The sequence below is a fragment of the Schistocerca cancellata genome, chromosome 1, assembly GCF_023864275.1.
Source record: "Schistocerca cancellata isolate TAMUIC-IGC-003103 chromosome 1, iqSchCanc2.1, whole genome shotgun sequence".
NCBI classification, from domain to species: domain Eukaryota; kingdom Metazoa; phylum Arthropoda; class Insecta; order Orthoptera; family Acrididae; genus Schistocerca; species Schistocerca cancellata.
In genome coordinates, this window is record NC_064626.1 from 257,682,349 (window position 1) to 257,708,270 (window position 25,922).

Sequence of the window (25,922 nt, forward strand, 5' to 3'; positions counted from 1 at the left end):
TACATATTATGTAAGTTGTGGGCGGGGATGGTGAGGGTTGAGGAGGGGGGGGGGGGTGGGCGAGAGAGAAAGGAAAGGAAACAGAAGGAACTATTGGCGTCAGCATTGATGGTCTATGAATCCACCATCTTCAGTGAGGATGCACAAGTACCTTCGACATCCTGCGGGCATCTCAAAGTAGCGAGCATGGATGACATGGACGGGGACTGTGGATGGTTCACGCTAGGTGGGAATGTGGGTCGTGCCGAGATAGTCCGCGCATTTGCGATGAATACTCTGTCGGCGTCTCGGAATGGTTGACGCAACTGCCTAGTAAGCAGGAGATCCCGGATTCGAATTCTAGTCCGGCATACATTTTCGTTCGTTGCTGCTGACTACGCATAAAGTCCCGATGGAGATGACATCATGAGTTCCTTGCCTTTTGTTTCTCCGCCCCCCCCCCAATCTAGCTTCAATTTACATAATATAGATCACAGCTGTGTATTCCGCGTGGTGTCTGTTCTCTCGGAAACGCCCGAAAGAACAGTCACGTGGCATGCACGTAATATTTCTTTATGCTGGTGGTTCTTCGCTTAGGTCGTTTCGTTAGCGACTCTGGACCCAGAAATTCGGTGGTGATGCCCGAGATGAAAACGTTCTATGGTGTTGTCCAGGTGTTAAACACGAATATCGTGACTATGCCATCACTGTCAAGTATCGTGCTCCTAAAATTACACGATTCTGGCCTTGTGACATCTGCGTACAATCAAAAATGATTGGACGCAGATGGTTGGCAATAACGGTCACGTAGTTCACAGCCGTGTGGTGTCTTCGATTACTACCACAAATACCATGGTGACACAGGTGAGCCCGCATCTCGTGGTCGTGCGGTAGCGTTCTCGCTTCCCACGCCCGGGTTCCCGGGTTCGATTCCCGGCGGGGTCAGGGATTTTCTCTGCCTCGTGATGGCTGGGTGTTGTGTGCTGTCCTTAGGTTAGTTAGGTTTAAGTAGTTCGAAGTTCTAGGGGACTTATGACCACAGCAGTTGAGTCCCATAGTGCTCAGAGCCATTTGAACCATTTGACACAGGTGAATGTTCCCAGTAGCATTATTCTACCCTCACTGGTTCGCATCCACAGGGTGGTGTATGGTTTTAGCTGCCGTTAGCCTGGATAACATGACAATAGACAGGGAATGTGAGTCCAATGTACTTCTTTTGTAGCATCTACGCCAGATTCGTAAGGTTTGACCTAATTTCACATCCAGCTAAGCATTGTAGTCAGAAGACTGCTGGTTTGAACCCCATTATGTGTAATTTTCTGGAAAAACATATTTTTTTAGCAGATTTCGAGGCATTAAATGTTTAAGCAACTGTGAACAAATGTCATGCCACCTCCATCACCACCACTACTGCAACCAGGGAGAGGGTGTATAGAAGACTCATCAGTTAGCTCATATAGGTAGTTCGTTTCAGAATGTTGATTACCATCTCTCCCTGGGGTGAAACAACTGATTGTTGAATTAGCGCCTGACCGATTGCAGACATCGAAAATCCTCAACAGCGCAGTGTTCACTGAGACTGAATGGAGACGTGTACTTAGCAGTATGGGATAATATTAACATATCTTATGACGATGACAGAGAGTGACCTGCTCCATACAATATAAATATTTTCAACAATGCAGCATTTGTTGCTAACATGTAAGTTGGCACAATGCTTAGTCGGGATCAGGAAAGTCTATTCTGTGCATGTACAAGAAACATTTTCGTGTTGTCAATATGGGTATTTGGATCACTGTCGTGGGACTCAGTCTATAACAGCCACATGGGAAGACAAATTTGATAGTATTTTTAGGTATCTCATGGAACAAATAAAAGTGTACAAAAGCCATGGCGAATTAATATAGATGTATAAGTCCATGTAATAGTGTAGAACTAATTCCAGTTGGGTTTGGATGTAAAACAAGCTGAGTTTACTCGCCTGAACAACTTTTAAACGTTATTTTGTATGTGCGGGATGTTGTGAATTTTGCAGCTACATATCTTTAAAGAGTATACTGTGACTGTAAAGAAAACGTCAACCCACGAATTTTTTTAAAACTTTTTGTGGTCGACTGTGTAAGCATAAGACAAAATGGATTGGTGTTGCTAAGATTGTGCTAAAAGCTATTTTTAGGTTCTGTACGCTACTTATACATCAGAACACATTTAAAAAGTATCTTGTTAATAACATTTAAACACATTTGATGGACTTTGGTTCTTTTTCTAGTTTTTTTGATGGTGGCACAAAGTACTCTCCATTCCTCTTGATAATCCTCACTACGGAAAATGCGTTGTATTGTTAGGGTTAAATAAGTTCTGATCAAAAACAGAGCAGGGCTAGAAAAATAGCAAATTTCTGATTGTACCAAGTTCTAGGCACAGGCATGGTAGCATGAATCAGTTTTGTAAAATCAGATAAAGAATTTAGGGTACCTGAACAAATCGTTTAATGAGTTGACTCAGATAGATACTCTGAAAATAAAGTTGCCATCTGAGTTGCAGTGGGACTTAGTGAATGGGCTGATGACACTATGGATACATTATTAATATATGTTGACCCCACAGTAAACAGAATTACAGAGAAAATGGACAGACATTATCACAATAACCATAGTTACCCACAAAGGGGAAAGAATCAAAACTAAAGGAAAGCTAATCAAGACGGAAGAGAACACAATAATTATAATGTTAGTAACTTTGTTGCAAGGGGACAGCAGGGAAACAATTGGTCCATAAATGTGAGAAAACATTTTGACAATACAGACAGGAAGTGGCATGGACACAATGAGACAAAAAGATGTGATTATCCGTCAGATCAAATAATAAAACGCTAATGATTACTTCAGTGATGGTCTGCAATTTGAGGTGTATGAAATAAATGATTAATGGACCAATAGTAACAATACAGAACATACAGATTCAAATGAAGTAATCAGTAATAATTTTAAGAATGTTTGTTATTCTACACAATATCAATTAAACTGAAAGATGCAGGAAAGAACGAGAAACACACATGCATAAATGAAACACATGAAGAAGTAAATAACTTATCGGACTATTGTTATTTGGTAGGAGATGACACTTATAAGAAAGTAAGCAGATAACTGATTTGCATGATTACTGTGCTTAGGAATTGAAGAAGTGATGAAGGAACCAAGTGAGTTAGATGTGTTAATTGAAGAAAATATATATCTAATTGGGCGGACATGCAGGGTACTTTGTTAGAGTGAGGAGGGAATATGTTGATGATGTTCGTGGTATTAGGTACAATGATTGCTATGGTGACTCAGTGATAGACGATGAAGAGGAATATTTTGTTTGTTGTAAAGATGATTGTGAAGCATTTTGTATTAATGAGGATATTAGTTATTGTAAAAGTGTTGTGGAAATGAATTATTTCTTTATAACCTGTGGCTGAACTGTGGTACTATTAATAAACTGACTATCGACATTCAGTGGTATCTGTCCCATGTACAGTCATTGTCCATCAGTATGCATGAAAGTCTGAAGATGAGCCATTGAAGACACAGATGTGCTCGAGAGTCGAGATGGACACAACCATACAGAAATAGCGGGTGGCAAAATTCATAGACAGAAAATAGTTTTTGATCTTAAAAGAATAGCTATAGAAGACATTTGTGAAAGACCGCAAAAACTTATACAGGGTAAACGTTAACAAAACCGACAAACTGCAGGGACAGATTCCAGACCGATAATAGAGGAAAAAAAGGTCCTATAAACGCGTGTCCGAAAATGCATCGTTTCCGCAGTAGTTGGCGCTGACTGAAGGAAGTTCCTCTGACCACGTGCCATGTGTTCCTTCTACGTTTCAAGCTGTGTGGTTGACGCACCAGAAAGGTTCGGTTTCATGTAAGGAACAAATCGAGATTGTTTATATACTGCCAAACAGATGGAAACGGCGAGAGGTGGCGCGGCTATACCATTACACATACTTTCACAGACGCCAGCCACTCAGTACTGCATGGTCGTTTTGGGCGTTTGTGTGATCATAGGTCCTTTCAGACGGCATGAAGATGGGCGGTAGACGGTGCGTAAACTAGATTTGGAGCACCAGGTTCCACCTCTCGGTCGTTTGCATCTGCTTGGCTGTTCACAAACACCATATCGGGTTGTTCCCGACATGAAAACCCGACCATTCTGCTGCTTACAGCCTGAAACACACAAGGAACACACAGGAAGCGGTCAGAGGAACTTTCATTCGTCAGGCCATCTACCATGCGTTTCCGGACATTTGTTCATCTGACCTTCTTCTTCCATTCCAGTCAGGAATCCGTCCTTGTAGTTTGTCGGTTTTATCTATGTTCACCCTGGATATGATCAGCTCAAAGGAAAATACATGAAAGAAATAACTATTAAGACATCGTCAATTTTCGTAAATTCATTTACAAAGCTCCTCGGAAAGTTTTGTCGAAATTATCTGCCAGTAGTCAAGAGGCTTACGTTGTTGTTAATACATTAAGTGTGAAAGTTACATATGGGCCGGATTTGTTGTTACATAATGATGCTGATAAGAACAGTGTAATATTGTCTGAAGCTGAAAACGTTAAATACTCACTCACAGTGACACAATATATTTTGATGGCTCTTTCGAGTATTCCGCAAAGACTTTTTGTCAGATATTTATGACCCCTGGGTTTTTTAGTGGACATTACATTCCAATGGATTATGCTCCTGATAATCTAGGTCCAAAATTGTGGATAAACCTGATAATCTAGGTCTGAAATTATATCGGTCAACAATATTTTGGACTTTGATGAAAGATGGAAGTGAACTGTGTATTGATGTAACAATGCGAGTTTAAATTTCCCTAACACAAAACTAGTGGCAAAAGACACAAACTTTAGGACTTGTATCTGACTCCAGTTCCAGAAATGGAATCGGGAAGTTTCTGTCTTATATATTTTGTTTCCATATGCTGGATCGTAATATGTTTGGTGACTGTTGTGTCGAGGATGTGACATCAGCGATACTTGTGTCTGAAAAACAACAGAAGTCTTACGACTACTTAGTGGATGCTTACATGGATGAAAACGCACTCTTTCCTCCATCTGTTTGGACAGAACTTCCTTGAAACAGACAGAAATCCACTGATGCTTGTAATAAAAGTTTCCACAGCAAGTACAACAGTAAATTGTACTCCTACAGTCTAAATATATACAAGTTTCTTGAGGAGCTGAAGTAAATTGAACTCGATACGAAAATTGCAGTCAGTTCCCCAAAAAACAAGAAAAAAGGCCTTGTGCAACTTTAATACCCATGAAGCAACGAACTTCAAGGTGGAAAAATTACAACAAAGTAATATGTGAAATTAGTTTCCAAAACCTGGAAGTCCAAACTAAAATGAATAATGGGCATACACAGTTGGCTAGTATAAAAAAAAATTATAAAGATATAAATTTTTGAAGATTCATGAATTTATACATATATTAAAAATAACGAAAAAGGCAAATTTACAAATGTATTTTGGACTCTGAAACAGTTCACCTCGTTATCGTACAACCTGGGTAACGCTAAACGAACTGATACGAGAACTACTAATTCATACTTCAACATTAGGCTCATTTTCTCTTGATCCCGATATGCAGGATACTCAGAGCCGTTTTTCCTTATTACTAACGACAGATGCGAAGAATATTTTACAGAGTCAACTAGAAGTATATAAGTTGCTACATGCTTTAAGGACCTTGGGAGGCGTGGACCCTGTGCCTCAGGCTCACTCTTTAAGGGCCTGGGAGGTGTGGGTCTCGTTCTCTGATCGCTGGAGATGTAGGTCCTGCGAACCAGAATTCCAGGCTATGTGGAATTGTTGAATCGTAGGCACTGACGTCTGTTGGAATGGCTTGGTGAGGACAGTATGAATAAACTAAATATTTCGCAATTGTTAAACTTCATATATTTAAAAGTAAAAAAAGGCGATATAAAAACTTTATGAGACACATTTTCTGGGTGACGTGTTATATATTTGTAACCTAACAGATTACAACTCCAGCGCATCTCTTGTTACGTCACCTCACGTAATAACTTGTCTGATCCACATAATGGCAGTACAAAACGGTGAAAGATAAAGTCATTAGATACTGAGCGCAGTCACGGGTTGTGAAAAGGTGTTGCAGGAAGTCGGCAGCATCTGTTTCAGAGGAATTAGCCCAACACTACCCCTAAACGACTTAGGGCTCCCACACAGTATCTAATTCTGGATGGCCAAGACGGCATTTCTTTCCAGTTCTACTAAACGCGATTCCATTGCATCACTACTGCGCCATCTTGCTCAGGAACAGCAGAGAAGTCCATTTTAGTAATTATGTTTTGCGTACGGTGTCTAATATTTCTACCAACTTTGACCGCTGACACCAGGCAACAACTGATGACAAATTGTTGTTACAAATGTCAGATAATTTCGTGCTGCTGTCGGGTACGACGAAGTGCAAGACGTGCAAGACGTACCTATAACAGATCTATGTTTGACTCCACAAGGGAGATGAATCCTGTACCACAGCACGGAGAATGAACAGTGCCCTGCACAGCGCCCTATCAGGTCTCTTTCATAGTGTCTGGTGCAATGTCCCCGTTTGGGTGCTCAGGTTAGAGCAGGGATACACTGATACTAGCCGATCAGTGTAATATCGTGCCCACGACACGACTGAATATCTCCTGCCGAAAAAAGAGGGTGTGTACATGAACGCGATGATACCCGAAGGTGAGTGGCATAAGGCTTCAGTATCAGAAAGTTTGCACAAATTTTAATAGTCTTCGTCACATATCCAACAGTAACTAGATAAAACATATTAGCAGGCCAACAATCATCTTCATTTGTAGGGAAGAAACAAAATGTTACGCCTCAATGCACTAACAACACGCAGAAACTTCGAAAACATTGTAATCCATACAAACTTTTGAAAGGTTAGGGGGTTAAATAAAATAAAGTACTTCATAGCAAAATAAAAAAGTACTTCATAGCAGGCAGAGTTAACCACTATTAAACGGTTATTATAAGTAAGTTGTGAAAATATGTATAGTCTGACCAGAAGATGTCTGCCAGAGAATGTGCCCAGAAAAAACAAATTACAAAAAACAGGTAGTGCACAAGGTATACAGTCAAAAACTTAAGATCAAAACAGAATAAATTGTCATTACGTTAACAGTGATAAAGTTACAGCGTCAGTTATAAAAATATATATCAAATTCATAATCTGAATACAAATTTAAATTAATTAAAAACCAGTCGAGTCTATACTGGAACACATACGCTAGTTACCAAAACGTATAAAACAGTGGGTCTTTCAAATCAATTTGTGATGATCCTCTCCTACTCACCAAAACACTAAAATATCGGAAACTAACATTCGACCGGCAACTAACCTAGAAACCCGAATAGATTAAAACTACAAAAACCAGAAATTAGTTGAACATAAGGGTAACGCCTTTATACTACCCTCCAATCCTACAAATCCTTGATCAGGCCTGTCCTCTCCAAGATAGTTTTTACATGGATATCTACTCCACCTAAGTTCTAACAGTCCCTCAAAATCTTTGGAAGGCATGTATGTAATCTTCCTCACTTTCCTCATTATCTACCTTTCTCCACACGGATCCTTAACCATCTCTTCGCAGTAACGTAGAACAACTTAGTACCACCTACACGATCGGAAAAAGACTCCAGAATTCTTAGCGTCTCTCTATAGTAATTTCCAAACCCTTTACGTTGCCTCGCCGATACCGGCTTATGCCACCAACCATAATCTACGCACGTTGCACAGCCTCCCCTAAAGAAATTTCAAATGTCTCCCTCTTCCAGACAATCAAATTCCTCCCAATATAGGACCATATATAGGACCATATCCATTTTTTTATGTAAAGATCTTCATAGAAAGTAATCCTATTACAAATTTTAAAACCATTTATAAATGTTTCACCTTTCAATTATTTTTCGTTTTACGTATGGCTAAAATGGTTCAAATGGCTCTGAGCACTATGGGACTTACAGCTGAGGTCATCAGTTCCCTAGAACTATGAACTACTCAAACCTAACTAACCTAAGGACATCACACACATCCGTATCCGAGGCAGGATTCGAACCTGCGACCGTAGCGGTCGCGCGGTTCCAGACTGTAGCGCCTAGAACTTCTCGGCCACCACGGCCGGCCATGATGAGATATTTTGCTCCCCAAATAGCAAAAGTCATTTACTACTTTAAGCGTTTCATTTCCCACTCTAACTACCGCAGCGTCACCCGATTTATTTCGACTACATTCCATTATCCTCGTTTTGCTTTCGTTGATGTTCATCTTATATCCTCCTTTCAAGACACTGTCCATTCCGTTCAGCTGCTCTTCTAGGTCCTTTGCTGTCTCTGACAGAATTACAATGTCATCGGCGAACCTCAAACTTTTTATTTCTTCTCCATGGATTTTAATTCCTACTCCGATTTTTTCTTTTGTTTCCTTTACTGCTTGCTCAATATACAGATTGAATAATATTGGGGATAGGTTACAACCACGTCTCACTCCATTTTCGACCACTGCTTGCCTTTCATGCCCCTCGACACTTATAACTGCCATCCGGTTTCTGTACAGATTGTAAATAGCATTTCGCTCCCTGTATCTTACCCCTGCCACGTTCAGAATAGGAAAGAGAGTATTCCAATCAACGTCGTAAAAAGTTTTCTCTAAGTTTACAAATACTAGAAACGTAGGCTTGCCTTTCCTTAATCTATTCTCTAAGATAAGTCGTAGGTTCAGTATTGCCTCACGTGTTCCAACATTTCTACTACATCCTAACTGATCTTCCCCGAGGTCGGCTTCCACCAGTTTTTTCATTCGTCTATAGAATTCGTGCTATTATTTTGCATGTGCTTGCATAAGTAGCTTGCATAGGTAGCACTAATACTCGCAAGCTTGTAACGAGATGACTACTGCGCGAAAGGTTAACAAGGTTACCTCGCGAGCGAGGCGATTTCCGTGCTCCATGAGGCAAGGCATAATGCAGAACACTTGCATTGCCAACATTTACAAGACATAACCCGCACAAGGTCAAAACTGCCTTCTTATGCCTTATTCCGGCGTGGGAAACGAAGTGAAACATAGATAACAGCTTTTCACGAGTGGGATATTTGTCGCTGTTATCAGGTCCATCTGACTTGTTTGTCAGTATAACCTTTAGAGGCACACGTGTCAGTGTGCCAAGTTTCTTTGACGTAAAATCCTTATACTGCTTGTGATGCGGAGAGAATGTGCAGTGTGGGCACTTCAAAAAGTGGAGGAAGATGTCGATTTGGTGTGTAATGTTTTGTGGACCGACGACGCCCATTTCACACTCCTAGCGTCTGTTAACACTCACAGCTCCAGAACAGAATATGGGCTACAAAAAATCCTAGAGCTGTCGTGGAAACCCCATTGCATGACGAGGAGGTCACAGGGTGATGCATATTCACCACATCAATCGCGATCAGACCATTTTTCTTTGAGAAAATTCAGGGCGCTGCTTTTCAGACTGTCAGCTTGACGGGTGCCAGGTATGCTGGTATGTTACAGAATCACATCATATCTACCCTGGCTGATAAAACGACTACTGGATGGTACAACTTTTTTACAGAACGACGCTGTATCCTATGTTGGTACATGTGTGAAAGATTTCTTCTGCATATAGTTTGGTGAGGATCGCGTGTTGAGCCGCCATTTCCATCATTTTCGGTCTCCCTGCTCTCCAGACCTCAGTCCGTGTGATTACTGGTTGAGGGTTCACCTGAATGAAGTCTACCGCTATCGTCTGAACTCATTAGGTATGCTAGAAGATAACGTCCAACGACAGTTTGTCACCATGTGTACTGATATGCTGTACACTGATGTTCACAATACTGTCCCTTGACTACAGTTTGGTTGGTTGGTTTGGAATGAAAAGAACTAAACTGCAAGGTCATCATACCGTTCATCCGTTAATAGGCAAGTCAGGAGTAGTCCTCAAAGGAAGGAGACGAATGGAAAGTCCTAGATACCCTACCTGTAACCAGCACAATGAAAAACAGAGATAAATCCCAGAAGACAGCTGGCCTTTGTTGCCATGCGGTTCTAGGCGCTTCAGTCTGGAACTGCCCGACCGCTACGGTCGCAGGTTCGAATCCTGCCTGGGGCATGGATGTGTGTGATGTTCTTAGTTAGGTTTAAGTAGTTCTAAGTTCTAGGGGACTGATGACCTCAGATGTTAAGTCCCATAGTGCTCAGAGCCATTTGAACCATTTTTGAACCCGGAAGACAAATCGTTAAAAGATCAGTCAATACGATGCATTAACACTCAGAAATGAAAAAAGAATAAAGAGAGTAAAAAGGATGGAATGGACAGAGGCCAGGTTGGGTCCCCCAGCAAGGGCCACCAAGGGACTCCTGGGGGTGTGGAGGGGCAGCCGCTTAGGGGTGCAGCACCAACCCCATAGGCAATCAATGACGCAATAAAGCCCTATCTTACAGGGATGAATAGAAGCGACCCTTGCGGGCAAATTGTAAAGCCAGGTCCGCAGAGTTGGCGTCATCTGCTAGCACCAGGTGTATAATCTGAGGAAGATTAAGACGCTTCCTCGAAGCAGTTAAATTAGAGACGTCTATGAGCAAGGGTGAGCCACTGTCATACGGGCTCCACATCGGCGGTGAGGGCGATGCTCAAGCCTGAGAATGTGGCCAATGGTCAGGCAAGTGTAGATTGTTGCACTTATTTACAGTTTGTCAGTATTTTATGAACATTTTTGACATTTGTAACTGTGTAATAATGACCATGTGTGGATTTGAAACGTAGAAGGTGGTCTTACAGTGCACAACACATTCCGTCAGCATATTTTTAAATGCAATCTCTCTATCTGATATTATTCTTAATATGGAACAATATATTCATCTATGTTTTGCAAAAAAAAGCGAAAGTTATCACTGTTAGCACTATTCATTAAACATGCAACGAGTTCGAAATGGCTTGGTAACTTGAAGAACTCGCTGCAGGTCGTCATGATGCACCATGTTTTTCGAAGCAGCCAGTACATAGAGCCAGATGGATGGTCGTCATAAAGTGATAGATGCATTGAGCAAAATCTTGCCCATTTGATTCATTAAATACAGTGCAGTAATTGACACGACATCGTGCTATGGTTAGCACCCAGTGGCACAGGCTGGTCTTGGTTATTGGTGTCTCCTTAGCTGGCGGCCTCAGGAGGCGATCGGACCACAGAAGTACCAAGCCAAGCAGGCAGAAGCCATGAGGAAGCGACGTCACCATCCTGTCCACTGTAGTGCCACATCTGATCCAGAAAGCTGGCTTGCTCTGCAGTAGGTTGGTCATGCTGCTTGGCGCAGATGAGTATGGACCACCTTAGCACAAAGAGGAATGCAACGGCAATGACTAGCGGACGCAAATCCTCGGTAGCAGAATGTGTGCAACCAGGGCAGGCGGAGGCACATGAAGGATGGTGCAAATCCTGGACCCACGGGTTGGCACCCTGAAGCCGATTGAAGTCAGCTTGCAGATGGCCCCCAGCTCCACTTCAGCCCTAGGTGCCTTCAAGAGCAGCTAGCGCACGTCTCTATGTTTAGCAATATTAGTCTCTGAGTCATATCATGTCGACGACTGTCGTGGAGTACTTCTCGTACCTAGCTGTGAACGAAGAGCGGTAATGTATAGCAGTGATATGTCGTATTTATCGCCCCTCGATTCTGTCGTTTTGATAGGACCAAAATTTTGGTTACATAGCCCTGGAAGCGCCGCAGTACAACGCTTGGTTGTGGCATAGTTCGTGTCACCATTGGGCCTGTACTATGATCTTTGAACAGTGTTCATGCGCCATTAACAGCAACGCTGGCTGAACATTTGGGGATGAGGCTCTCTCTAGTGCGTGGGCAGATGCTTCCAACACATCAGTGGACCCTTTCTGCAGCTCCTTCCACCAGAATGCCGTGACAACTTTCCTTTACCTTCGACACAGGTTACACCAACTAGTGTAAAGAGCAGTGGCCCAACGGACTACACATTAATGGGTTTATCCGGGCCATTGCGGGAGGAGGAGCTGAATGCCAGAAGATTTCAATGAAGTTATTTCACTTAGAACGTACATAATAATGTACCAACAAAATTCCAGAACTTCGTCAAGATTGTTTGTCACTTTGTACCAGTATTTTGGATTCCCGCTACATTCCCGTATGGAGCGTGGGAAGAATGACTGTTTGAATATCTCTGTGTGTGATGTAATTATTCTAATCTTGCCCTCAAGATCCCTCTTTGAACGAAACATTTGGGGTTGTAGCAGGTTTCTAGAGTCATCAGTAGAATGGAGTCACCATATGATTGTTTGAACATGAGCAATGGATGGTATTTAACTGCTGGCTACTGAGTAATTCGCTTTGTTGTCGCTGTACCTTTATGCTATTACTATTCTGAGAATAATACAAGAACATGGAAACACTTGTATTTCACTTAGTGTGTTTCATGTGCAAAGATAACTTTTTCTTGGACTCATTATACTCGAAGTTGGCAGCGCAGTGAGAAACCAACTCGCATCTATCATGTATACTGGACAAAACAATGAAAATGTCAAGACCGCAGAGTAATGCAACGATTCTTGAATCGTACAGTCCGTAACAGTACGCAAGAATTGCTTTACGGCACCCGTTCAACAGATTGCAAAATGTTGCACCACAGGCTGTCATAAATTCAAGGGGACACGTGTTTCATCCACATTGTCCACTAGTTACGTACAACCGGTACTGACAGAAATACAGAAATGACATATGGGGTACAAGAGACAAAAACGAATGCCAGTGAGTACTGTGTGAACTTCGTAAAAACGACGTGCATTCTATTTAGATGCACTTCGTGTAGTATGCATATTTCTCAGTGCAATTCAGTTATAATGTTTATATTCACTACCAAACCAGATAAATTACTTAACAACTGTACAACAAATTACTCGAGAGCAAGGCTTTCTTTTACCAAAAGAAGGTAACTGTTGGTTAAGTGTCAAGGGAAGGAGTAAAATGGATGAGATGGAATCTCAGTTAGTATGGACGGTTAGTGTGGACACTACTATTAAAGGAACATTAAAAGAAGAAGAACTATTTTTCAAATTATTGGCTTTTGGAACGTGCCCATACAGCCCTCTAAACTGTAGAATTCCATTTATGGCGATACGAAGGTGAGTAAAACACAACATCCAGCCCTGAAAAGAGAAATTCACCGACAAGACCAGGAATCGATACGGGTGCATTCTGTCAGCAATCTGCCTTGGTGACCACGCAGCTACCCAGGCTCATAAAGAAGAAGAATGCTCAGCAATTAAAGACACTTCATAAACATAGTAGGTGAATATCTTGTCCATTGCGTGAGATTTCTGTGTGTTTTAATCTCGTGATGATAATTCTTACATTTTTTATTTCTTCGCTGTCATTTTCATTTATACTGGTAGTATGCTTTAGTTTCTTTTTCATATTTCCCCCTTTAGGTATCACAACTCAACGATTTGTTCCGAAGTAAAATGCTGTGTCAAGAATTACCAATTGAAGGCCTAGTTGAATACCTGCTTCACGTAGCTGGCGGTACCAGAGCGGCTTTGTGTGGCTCCCTCCGCTGTGGGGGCGCATATCGGTTAGTTTGCAGACGCAGCGCCAGGAATCTGGTGACTGGAAGAGTAGTGGCAACAACTTCGAATCAGCGCTCGGGTGCCATGGACAGTGGCAAACAACTCATTGATGTGGCGCTGAAGCAATGATGGCCCACGAAGTGGCCAGAGTCAGCACAGCTCACTGCACACGGGTCACGGGTGACGATGCGACTGCTGTTGCCACCGGGTAAGGACGTCCCTAGTGGAGAAGACAGAGCTTTTAAGACCGGCGAAGAAACAACACTGCTAGAAAATTGGAAAAAGGCAACCGGCTGGACCAATGAAGCAGGAATCATACAGGATGCAGTTGGGCAACCAGGTTGTTTTGCAGGCGGAGTTTGTGGTGGTTTTAGCTCTAGTCTGGAGCAGCGGCCAGTGCTTTCCTTTGCTGATCCAGAAAACTCAGTGTGGGTTGTTACTTTTAGTGTGTCTTCGGTAACGACGGATGAGACTGTGTCCGGAGTGAACATTGCTGTTTTGAAAAGCAGGCGACTGTACCTGGGCTGTCCAAATCTAGTCACCAAGTAACTATGTTTGTTACACAGAACGAGGTTGTTGTCAGGCCTGGAATATTCAATCTGGAGATGCTGCACTGGTTATAGTGTGTTCAGTGAAGTTTGTACGTCATTGTTGCTGGCTTGTATTGTTTTATTTTCTTGTTCACTGTGGCCAACAGGATGTAATGAAATCAAGGGCGTTACTGCCGATATGTACTCTCTTGTATTGTCTGTTTAGAATTAATTTGGTTTTGCTTTCGTTGGGTATATTTTGGATTCTGTATTGCAGGGAAAAATGACTTATTATGACTTTTCTTACGCTCCTTTCACATAGGATTATCATTTGGATCATATTTTTCGTGCCTCTATACTGTAAACATGGTTGAGTTTTTCGGGGCAGATTATATAGTTGTCTGCTATGTTGTATTTGCTGTTAAGTAGATTTTTAGAACTGAGAGCTGACTCCTTTTTATGCTCTTTCCTGTGTATGTGCTGGACGTTGTTAATAACGATTAACGAATTCACTTCAGTATTGTTTAGAATTTATGTCCACCCAACCCACAAACATTTTATATTTCTTTATTGCAGGAATAATAGCCAGGGATGTCCCTGGTGTAAGCTGGTTCAGGAAGGACGAGTTGGCCCATGAAGCTGCCATTTACAGGTACTCTCACAGGAATTACCCCGGCAGGCTTCGCCAGGAGGTCATAGAACCAGTGCGGTTAACAGCAGGGGAGCAGTAGTAAATGAATATCGGATCTGCTACCATCCAGTTCACCTTGACTGAAACTGAAGTACTGATTAAATTGTAAGGCGCGGTATCCTCCCACTCAAATAGTTAAAAAGGTCGTAGACCGGTATAGCTCACTATGTGTAGCATTTGAATGCTTTAAAGTTCACTGCTCTGCAAAATTTAATAAACAAATAGATAAGGTAGCATAACATATTAACAACTCAGTAGTTACGAATGGATGTGCGAGATGATGTTGCCAGATGTCTTTCTGTCGTACGCAGAAAGCAGAACGTCACAATGCGTGAGAACAGCGTGATTATAGCGCCTAATCAAGCTGGCCCCACAACACGAGACAGTTTAAGGAACGGGAAAAGACAGTGTACGTTAATCAGCTAGCAGTTACAGTGCACTGAGGTGGTGTCCCTCATTACAGTATGAATCACAAACAACGTTTTAGTGACATGAAAATGATCACTGCATCGTGCAGCAGGCAACAAGGGAAGTTCACCAAACACCGTGTGCAACTGTAAAAACAAATCACGCTGTGTCACGGTGGCTGCGTAGGAGTGGTCTACGAATGGACTTGCCTGCCCGTTCTCCGGACTTAAGTCCCATCGAGCACGTATGGGATGCGGTGGGAAGACGTATCGCAGCACGTCCAATTGCTCCAATGACCATTCAGCGGTTGTCAAGGTTGTTGTTGGAGGAATGGAACGCCCTACCACAAGATCCTTAGCATCTCTGTTGCCAGCAGGGGAGCACGTTGCAGGGCATGCTCTGTCGTCAGTGGTCATCTCACACCCTATTGAGAACTGTGTTCCGCCTTTTATAACGTTCAGGGGACTATCATCAATCGTATTGACTTCAGTGTAGTATCGTGTTTGAACAAAAGTGTCATTTAAGTCCGTCTTTAAGCGCATTTCATTCAGTTACCTTCTGTACAATACTGTAACAGCTTTCTCTATGTATGGTCAAAGTTTCATCGAGCTTCGTTATTTGCCAGTGATATAAATTACTTGGCAGTGACCTATGATGCGAAAGTTACTTTCACTCTTCAGTTTTGTAAGCACACGTGTTAGGCTAAAGATTCAGTAAACAATGAAGGTTGCTGGCACACGCTGCGCACGTACAATTAATACTAAATGACATGCTGTCAGCAAAGTTAGTCTCAGGCAGTTGCTTGAATATAGGTATGTTGTAGGAAATCAATTGTTGTCAGATGAGGGAATTACCAGTCCAAAATACAGAGACAGGGTAGTGGGCTAAACAGTTTGCTATGTAACCTCATCCTCTGTTAGGGAAAGAGTTTTCTGTGGAATTTTTTTCCAGAAACGGTGCTCAGGGACCTAGCAAGAGCAAAATAATGCAAGGTCCATGGTCCTTACTTACGTCAAAATTATCACAGTGCTTGTCTTCTTTGTGCGTCGGTGGCAGAAACAAATGTTTCTTGTATTCGCTTAATGTAAACTGGTTTCTAGGCTCGCTGGAAATGATGAACAGGCAGTGGATGTTTTTGTTGAATTCTCAGTATTTCTCAAGGATCTGTCGTAGAGTAAACAGATTATAATTTGTGGAACGGTTTGTTTTCAGTGTAAGGCTTAATTTTGGCAAGAATGGCCATTGACAGAACTTTGTATGTTACGTTTAGCAAACTGATTCCTCTGTAATTTGCAAATTCAATTTTATTTCCTTTCTTGTGTATGAAGCAATTTATTGTGACTGTTTAGCCTTCAGGTAGAGTTTCAATTTTCCAGATCAGTGTGACAAGGTTATAAATTTATTTATACAGTTTGTTTTAACCTCTTGGTTGGTTGGTTGATATGCGGGGATGGTACTAGGTAGCGAGGTCATCGGTCTCATCGCAATAGGGAAGGATGGGGAGGAAGTCGGCCGCGCGCTTTCAAAGAAATCGTCCCGACGTTTTCCTGAAGCGAGTTAGGGGAATCACAGAAAACCTATATCAGGATGGACGAATGCGAGTTTGAACCGTCGTCCAGTGTGCTAACCACTGCGCCAACTCGCTCGGTTTCCACCCTCTTTTAAATCTCTGCTGATATCTGGTCCTCGCCTGCAGCCTTTTTGTTTTTCAGTTTTTGATTGGTGTGTACACCTTTCTGTTCTGTTCTGTTCGTTAGTATTACTGCTGTTACTTGAAGGTTATCTGAGTGTCAGAGCAATTTAACATTATTGAGAAACACTCTTTCCATCTTTCTAGAATATCTTCCAGGTGTGTTAGCATTGTTTGATTTTTATCATTTATGAATAGGTTTTCACTTTGATAACCTCTCTGACTGTTCTCTGTTCTCTGTATACTGAAACAGCATCGTTGAGTCTCTGTTCCTGCTCTTCACTTGTGTAGATACCTAACTGATTTCCTTTCCTATGTGCGTAGAGCTTTTGCTTTCACTCTTCTCACTCTGTTGAAGGCCTCTCACCTGTACTCACTCTCCATAATATGCAACCACAGAATCCTGGCTTCGTTTCTCTTTTCCACTGCTCTCTGACACTTTTCGCTGAACCATTTCCGTTTCTTGAGTTTCTTTTCCTCGCCGAATGTTTTCTGTGTAGCATTTGTTACTACTGTCAGTATACTTTCTCAAGCATTCCCAACACTATTTTCATCCCCAACATCTTGCAGTGCTGTAAACCGGTTATTAATTTCAAGCACGTAGGTTTCTTTAACAGACAATTCCGTCAGCCGTTCTACACGGAACTTACATTTGGCGTGGATTTAGATTGTTGATTACAAATCGTCTTGATTTTCATCTTTCGTACCACTACGAAGTGATTTGAGCTACAATCTGCTCCTGTGTACTTTCTGACATTTCTTATGAATGAATTGCATCTTTGGTCGGCCATAACGTGGTCAATCTGATCTACAGTTTTGCCACCTGGAGAACACTATGTACCTTTGTGAATTTCTTTGTGAGGGAAGATCGTAGAGCAAATTCTCATATTTCTTGACATTGCAAAGATGATCATTTTTAATACATTTTCGTCTGTGGTAGAGTTCAAATGGTTGAAATGGCTCTGAGCATTATGGGACTTAACTTCTGACGTAATCAGTCCCCTAACACTTAGAACTACTTAAACCTAACTAACCTAAGAAGATCGCACACATCAATGCCCGAGGCAGGATTCGAACCTGCGACCGGAGCGGTCGCGCGGTTCCAGACTGTAGCGCCTAGAACCGCTGGGCCACACCGGCAGGCTGTGGTAGAGTGCTTGACATGCTTTTCTGTTGTAGCGGTGAACGTATCCTCTTTACCTATAGTTCCCTTAAGTCTCTTGGGATAAATCTCATATTTCTTAATGGAATACTTTCCAATACCCTATCTAATTCTTCATACTACTCATCTTTCTCGTCCTCAGTTAACCTTCAGTCAGTGCTTGAATATTTATGAATGTTATGTCATAGCACTGATGTTTGATTGTGATGTAAGACATTCTTTTGTGAATGGGATGGAATTCTTTAACAATTTCTTGACAGCAAAGTCAGTACCAATTTCATGCCGTTTTCATCTCCCCCCGTAAAAATGACACAATCATTCTCTGTGTGTACCACTTCTCCAAGCCACTTAATTTCCTGTAGAGCTACCACGTCTGACTTGTATGTTTTTAATTCAGATATCAATGTCGCTGTCCCAACTGTTTTATTAAGACTACGAATGGTCCATGTCCCGAATGTGAAATCCCGTTTCTTGTTTCCAGCTCGTGGATTCCTGTTCCGTAGCATAGGCGTTTCCTTATTTACTAACAAACTGTCTGTCCGAATGAGTGACCAACAAGCTGTCTGTCCACATGAATGGCCAGCGACAAACTGTGGCCAAGGAACAGCTCGACTATCCGGTTGCTGAGCACGCCGCCCAACAAGACATTCTTCATTTCAGTGACTGCTTCACGGCCTGGGCCATCTGGATCTTTCCCACGAACACCAGATTTTCTGAATTGTCCAGGTGGGAACCCTCCCTGCAATATATCCTGCCTTCTCGTAACCCTGCTGGCCTCAACTTTTGTTAGTCATTGCCCTTACCCATCTAGCTCCTCCCTGTTCCCCTCTATTCCACTAACGCACCCACAGTCTTTTTTATTCTTTCCTTTTATGCTACGCCCCGCCCTCCTTCTAACCTCCAGACTGCACATAGCTGTCCTGTCTTCTCTCCAGCTCACCCCCGTACGCTCCCATAAGCAGCACTACCGTGGTATCCCTCCCCCTCTCTGCCCCAGCCTCCTCCTTACCCTCACCACCCAGTTACTTTTCCCATCATGCGCTGCTGCTCAGTCTGGTTTCAGCTGTCAGAGATTGTGGTCATGTGTGTGAGCTGCGTTTGTGTGTGTGTGTGTTGTCTACTTTCGAAAAAGGCCTTGTTGGCAAAAAGCTCACTTTCCGACAGTAATTCTGTTGCGCCTATCTGCGACACGCATCTCCACTATGTGATGGGTAGCAACTATTCTTTTCACAATACTGTTACATTCCATCCTGGATTTTGCATTGTTTCCTTTTTAAATATAGGGTATTCCAGTGGCTTTGGCACCAACATGTGCATTGCAGGTTGTATACAGATTAGCAGAATACAGTTTATGCCGTGACTTACCAATTAATAACACAACTGAATTCCTGCCTCGCCTATCTGGCGTCGCCAGTGCGGCTGTTGTATGTCTGCCATCGCTGGGTTGATGCATATTGGCTAGTTGGCGGACGCAGCCCAACTTTGAGGTGGGTTGTGGCTTTGTGGGACAGCAGAAAGGAGCCCGGAGACAGGTAGCGTAGCTGCAACAACCTGTTGGAGAGGTGTGGCGCAGGGATCGTGTGTGATGCACTGACCAAACTGGCGTGGCTAGTCCAGTGCAGTGTTTCCTTTTCTGATCCAGGGAATGGAGGGAGGTTGGGAATCAAGTGTTGTTAGTTTTGGAGTTTCTTCCGTTACGACAGCTAGAGGAGAATTCTATTGCAGATGGTTGTGCTTGGGCTGTCCAAATCTAGTTACGAAATGACTACGTTTGTTAAATACAAGGAGTTCGTTGTCAGGCCTGGTGTATTCAAGTTCGAGATGCTGTACTGATGACAGTGTTTAGTGAAACATTTATCTGTCGTCCGGCTGGCATCTTTTATTTTATTGTTTATTTTTTCAGTAGAGAGTAATTAGGGCTAGTGTTGGTTGGGTGTTGCGGGGTAATATTCTATATTGTGTACTGTCTTCTTCTCCTCTCATTTTAAGTTATGATTTGGATATATTTGTTCATGTTAACGTACTGTGAACTGAACTGAGTCTGTACTGGCATATTATACACGTAGTTTGGATATTTCTGTTACAAACTTCTAGGACTTGTAGAGGGGAGTGAGTACATGCTACAGAACGTCCACTTTATAGGTTTTGGCGGCTGTTAATGTATGTATAGGTACAGAGTGGTTCCGGGATGACGTTACGGACACTCATGGTTGATGGAGGAGGATAAGTGTATGAATTTGAGGTACGGAGTCTTCATCAGGAAACCGTCGAGTCGAAAGTTATAAACGCCAACCGTTCTGATACCTCTGACAGTGGAATACATGTACTGGTACTGTTGTTGCTAAGAGTGAAGCGGAGGCAACATTCACAGGTAGTAGTATGGACCAAAACAGGAAAAAATATACAGTCAACATGACCTCTACACTCCATACTTTAAGAGCTATGAAGACTTGTTTAATACAGGAGATATGTTCCACTCTAGCGAAGATGAATGAGAGCTCATAGTTCTTAAGATATGGATTTTAGAGCCCATGTTTACTGGACATTTTTTTCTTCTCTTCGCCCATACTACCACCTCTGAAAGTTGCATACTGCCAGTTTTTTTTTGCCACAACAGTGCCGGTATATGTTTTCCACTGCCAGAGGTATGAGAACGATTTTCGCTTGTAACGTTCGACTCGTTCGTTTCCGAACCAGGTACCATTTCCTCAATTTGTTATACTTATCCGTCTCCATCGTCCTTGAAAGTTTGTAACTTCATCGCGGAATCACCCGGTATATACATACATTTACTAGCGCCAGTGCCTGTACATCTACAGCTACATAGATACACCGCAAGCCACCGTAAGGTGAGTGGCGGAGGGTACCCTGTACCACTACTTGTCGTTTCCCCTCCTATTCCACCTGCAAATGGAGCGAGGCGAAAACGACTGTCTGTACGTCTCCATACGAGCCCTAATATCTCGTACCATATCTTCGTGAGGCTTACTCGCGATGTATGCTGGCGGGAGCAGAATCGTTCGGAGGTCAGCTTCAAATGGCGGTTCCCTAAATTTTCTTAATAGTGTTTCGCGCAAAGAACGCCACCTTCTGTCCAGGGATTCCCGCTTGAGTTCCCGAAGCATCTTCATAACACTTATGTTTTGTTCGAGCTCATGGGTAACAAATTTAGCAGCCTACCTTTGAACAGCTTTGATGTCTCCCTTCAATCCTACCTGGTACGGATCCCAAACACTCGAGCAGTACTCAAGAATAGGTCGTAACAGAGTCCTATATGCCGTCTCCTTTACAGGTAAACCAATCTTTCCTAAAATTCTCCCAATAAAACGAAGTTGACCAATTGCCTTCCTTACCACAGTTTTCGCATGCTCATTCCACCTCATATCGCTTTGCAACGTTACGCCCTGATATTTAAACGACATGTCTGTGTCAAGCTAGACACTAGTAATACTGTACCGAACATTACAGTTTTATTCTTCCTACTTACCGGCATTAATTCACGTTTTTCCACGTTTAGGGCTGACTGCCATTTATCACACCAACTAGAAATTTTCTCTAAGTCGTCTTGTATCTTCCTGCAGTCACTCAGCTTTGACACCTTAGCGTACACCACGGCATCATCAGCAAACAACCGCAGACTGCTGCCCACACTGTCCGCCAAATCATTTGTGTGTACAGAGAACAACAGCGGTCCTGTCACGCTTCCCTGGGGCACCCCTGACGATGGGGCACTCCTGTGATGAACATTAGCCGTCGACGACAACATACTGGGTTCCATTATTTAAGAAGTCTTCGAGCGACTCACACATCTGTGAACGTATTCCACATGATCGAACCTTCGTTTACAGACAGCAATGGTGCACCGTGTCAATCTAGAAATACGGACTCTGCCTGTTACCCTTCATCCGTTGTTCTCAGCATATCATGTGAGAAAAGGGCAAGGTGAGTTTCGTAGAAGCGATCCTTTCTAAAATTAGCAGACAGACATTAGTTTGGCGCTCTGTAACGTCGTTGGATAACGATCGCGGACATGGGTTCCCTTTCAGAATGTTATGTACTCACTCCCCTCTGCAAGTGTTAAAAGTCTGTTGCGGGAATTTCCGAACACCATGTATAAAACTGCATCGTATTGTAATAGGTAGGAAGTGGACTTTTAAGGACTGTGTGCTGACTCCTTTTGTTCTCCTTTGCTGTTTGTGCTCGAAGTTGTTTATTTTGCTTAATAAGTTGATTTTAATAGTGTTTAGAATTTACGCCCACACAACCTCGAGTCACTTTCAGCTCCCGACAATCCATGATTACAGCCACTAAGTATAACATACACTTGTATTAAAAACCAAAATGAAGACTGGCTGTTTCATTCCATGATATCTACTTTTGTTGAACACACTGTTTGTCTTTTTTTTGTAATCTACCGATTTGTTTTACAACTGGATTACTCCAGAAGTAGCTGGAATTGGCAGTTAAGACAAGAGCTCGTGTTTCGCGCGAGGTTCCGGAAGCGGCATAAATTTTCAACTTACACCATCGAATTATTTCGGTGCCCGACTGTGGCTACGTAGGTCTTTCCTTCGAAATATGAAGTATGGTGTGGAACGGATTATAAGATAGCGGAACAAACACTCGTAGCAGTTACTTCTGTAAAATATCTGGGAGTATGCGTACGGAACGATTTGAAGTGGAATGACCATATAAAATTAATTGTTGATAAGGCGGGTGCCAGGTTGAGATTCACTGGGAGAGTCCTTAGAAAATGTAGTCCATCAACAAAAGGAGGTGGCTTACAAAACGCTCGTTCGACCTATACTTGAGTATTGCTCATCAGTGTGGGATCCGTACCAGCTCGGGTTGACACAGGAGATACAGAAGATCCAAAGAAGAGCGGCGCGTTTCGTCACAGGGTTATTTGGTAAGCGTGATAGCGTTACGGAGATGTTTAACAAACTCAAGTATCAGACTCTGCAAGAGAGGCGCTCTGCATCGCGGTGTAGCTTGCTGTCCAGGTTTCGAGAGGGTGCGTTCCTGGATAAGGTATCGAATATATTTCTTCCCCCTACTTATACCTCCCGAGGAAATCACGAATGTAAAATTAGAGAGATTCGAGCTCGCACGGAGGTTTCTCGGCAGTCGTTCTTCCCGCGAACCATACGCGAGTGGAACAGGAAAGGGAGGTAATGAGAGTGGCACGTAAAGTGCCCTCCGCCACACACCGTTGGGTGGCTTGCGGAGTATAAATGTAGATGTAGATGTAGATACAATTACTGACAGCTGCTCTCACAGCGTAGACAGTATCGCACAAGACTGCTTAATTCGTGGCTCGGGATAGATTCTCACTGCTGTCCAATTTTGTATCTCTGTCTTGTTCGGTTTTAGGAAACCCAACGCAGAACACGTTTGGTGACATTGCCTCCGGCCGGCTGCTTCAATCTGCGCGCACAACGGCCTGACGGGCTAAATTCAAGCAGATAATTTCGCAAGTGTAAAATATATCAAAGCACAGCTCGTACCTCTAAAAAATTTTAACGTGATTTTACCGAAGAATACTGACCGCAGAATTTTCTAAACAAAATCTGAACCTACCAATTTAACGGAATCAATGTTAAGTGACACTTCCAATCAAATTTGCCATTACAGCTTAGCTGTTGGCAGAATTTTAATAATATGAACCTTAAAAAACAGTTGCCAATACGACTCACTATCGCAGTGTAAGAAAAGCACCTGTCGGCAGGGTTTGATAAATCATAACGAGTTAAACGGAAACTGTAAACCAGATATACTGTTACACGTTAAAGAAAAAATGGTTCAAATGGCTCTGAGCACTATGCGACTTAACTTCTGAGGTCATCAGTCGCCTAGAACTTAGAACTAATTAAACCTAACTAACCTAAGGACAGCACACACATCCATGCCCGAGGCAGGATTCGAACGTGCGACCGTAGCGGTCTCGGCTCCAGACTGTAGCGCCTAGAACCGCACGGCCCGTTAAAGAAAGAAACCATTCACAGCGTTATGTAAATGATTCATTCTGCTGAGTTAAACAGCAACTGCCCACCAGATTCACTGTTGTAAGTAAACCGGGTAACTGCTGTCAGAACTTAGTAAAATAATATACCCCACGAACAAGCCCATCACCTGCTCACCACGTTTACTATTACGTCTTACTTAAAATAACTGATGACAGAATTTAAGAAAAAAATGATCCCAATGAAACAGCAGCCACCCACTAATTTTATTATTATAATTTATGGAAATCAGCTGGTGGCAGAATTTAATAAAATGATCCAATGAATTAAACAGCAGCTGCGAAACAGATTAACAGTTACAAACTACGGAAAACAACTGCTGGCATAATTTATCGAAATAATCCGATTAATTAAACAGCTAGCCATCAGGTTTGCTCTCAGAATTCCACTGGTAGCAGAATTTAACAAAATGATCTAATCTACTGAACAGCAACTGCCTTCCGGATTTATCGTTATAAGTTATGGAAATAACCTGGTGATAGAATTTAATAAAAAAAGAAGGAATGTATTAAATAACAGCTGTTCACCAGATGAACAATTAAAACTTACAGATGGCAGCTGGGGGCAGAATTTAATAAAATGGTCCGACTACTTAAATAGCAACTGCCCACCAGGTTTTCTGATACAAATTAAGATATGCTAGTGCCGTTTTGAGGTCAATGAGCATACAAAATGAAGAGACAAATATACGAGTGCCACTTTGCATAACACTCGAAACACCCATGAACAATCAAACTTGTTACAGCCTATACATGCAGGGAACAGATCACCTTCAAGTTAAGAAACCGCATCTACTATGTCACAGAAACGACTTAAATTTCATATAGCATTCCCATTAGAAATGGGCCCACAACACGACCCGATTTCACGTAGGAGTTCCACCGGTACTATAAGGCTAATAACAAACTATCGGTAGGAAATCTCTTAGTAGCCTACCTTACCTAACTACTCCATTTGCTTCACGGTAAATGATGACAGCCAAAACAGTTTCAGGATAAAGATTTATTAAAATTCTTGACCATGGTTTCGGTATATCTATATATACCTTGATCAGAAGTGAAATACCTAAAATTACACCCTGCAACGGAGATTAATAAAACATTTGTGCCAAAGGCGTCGTCAGTAGTTAAAACATCATCTCCATTTATACTACTGTCGACGCCTTCGGCACAATCGTTTTATTAATCTCCATTGCAGGATGTAATTTTAGATACTTTACTTCTGATGAAGGTATATTTAGATATACCGAAACCATGGTCAAGAATTTTAATAAATCTTTATCCTGCAACTGTTCTGGCTGTCATCATTTACAGTGAAGAATTTCAACAGTTGCTGTTTCAGCCATGTTTAAAACCTACACCATTTGCGCTACTGTGATTTTGACCATTTTTTGCGTAACCTTAGAGGCTAGCACACAGACGGACAGATCACATAACGATAGAGTAGTCGTAAAAATAAGATGCTCAGCGTAATTTCTGAGGACGGTTATGAAAACCATCAGCAGCCGAGAAAGCTAGCTTTCGCTGACAGCTGTAGTTCAGGAACAAACTGGCTGTAAAACACAGGCATTCCATAATCAGAATCACAGAGAGGTAGGAAATCCGCCTTCAAATCTGACATAGAGTTTCTTTAGATATTCAAATGCTGAGCATAAACCAGGGACCAACAGTCATGCCAGAATAAAATTTTCCAGCGGACGATATTCACTGGCCAAACAGCAAAACTGGCACAGCGGACACAGCACATACTAGCGTTTGGAGCATACCTGCT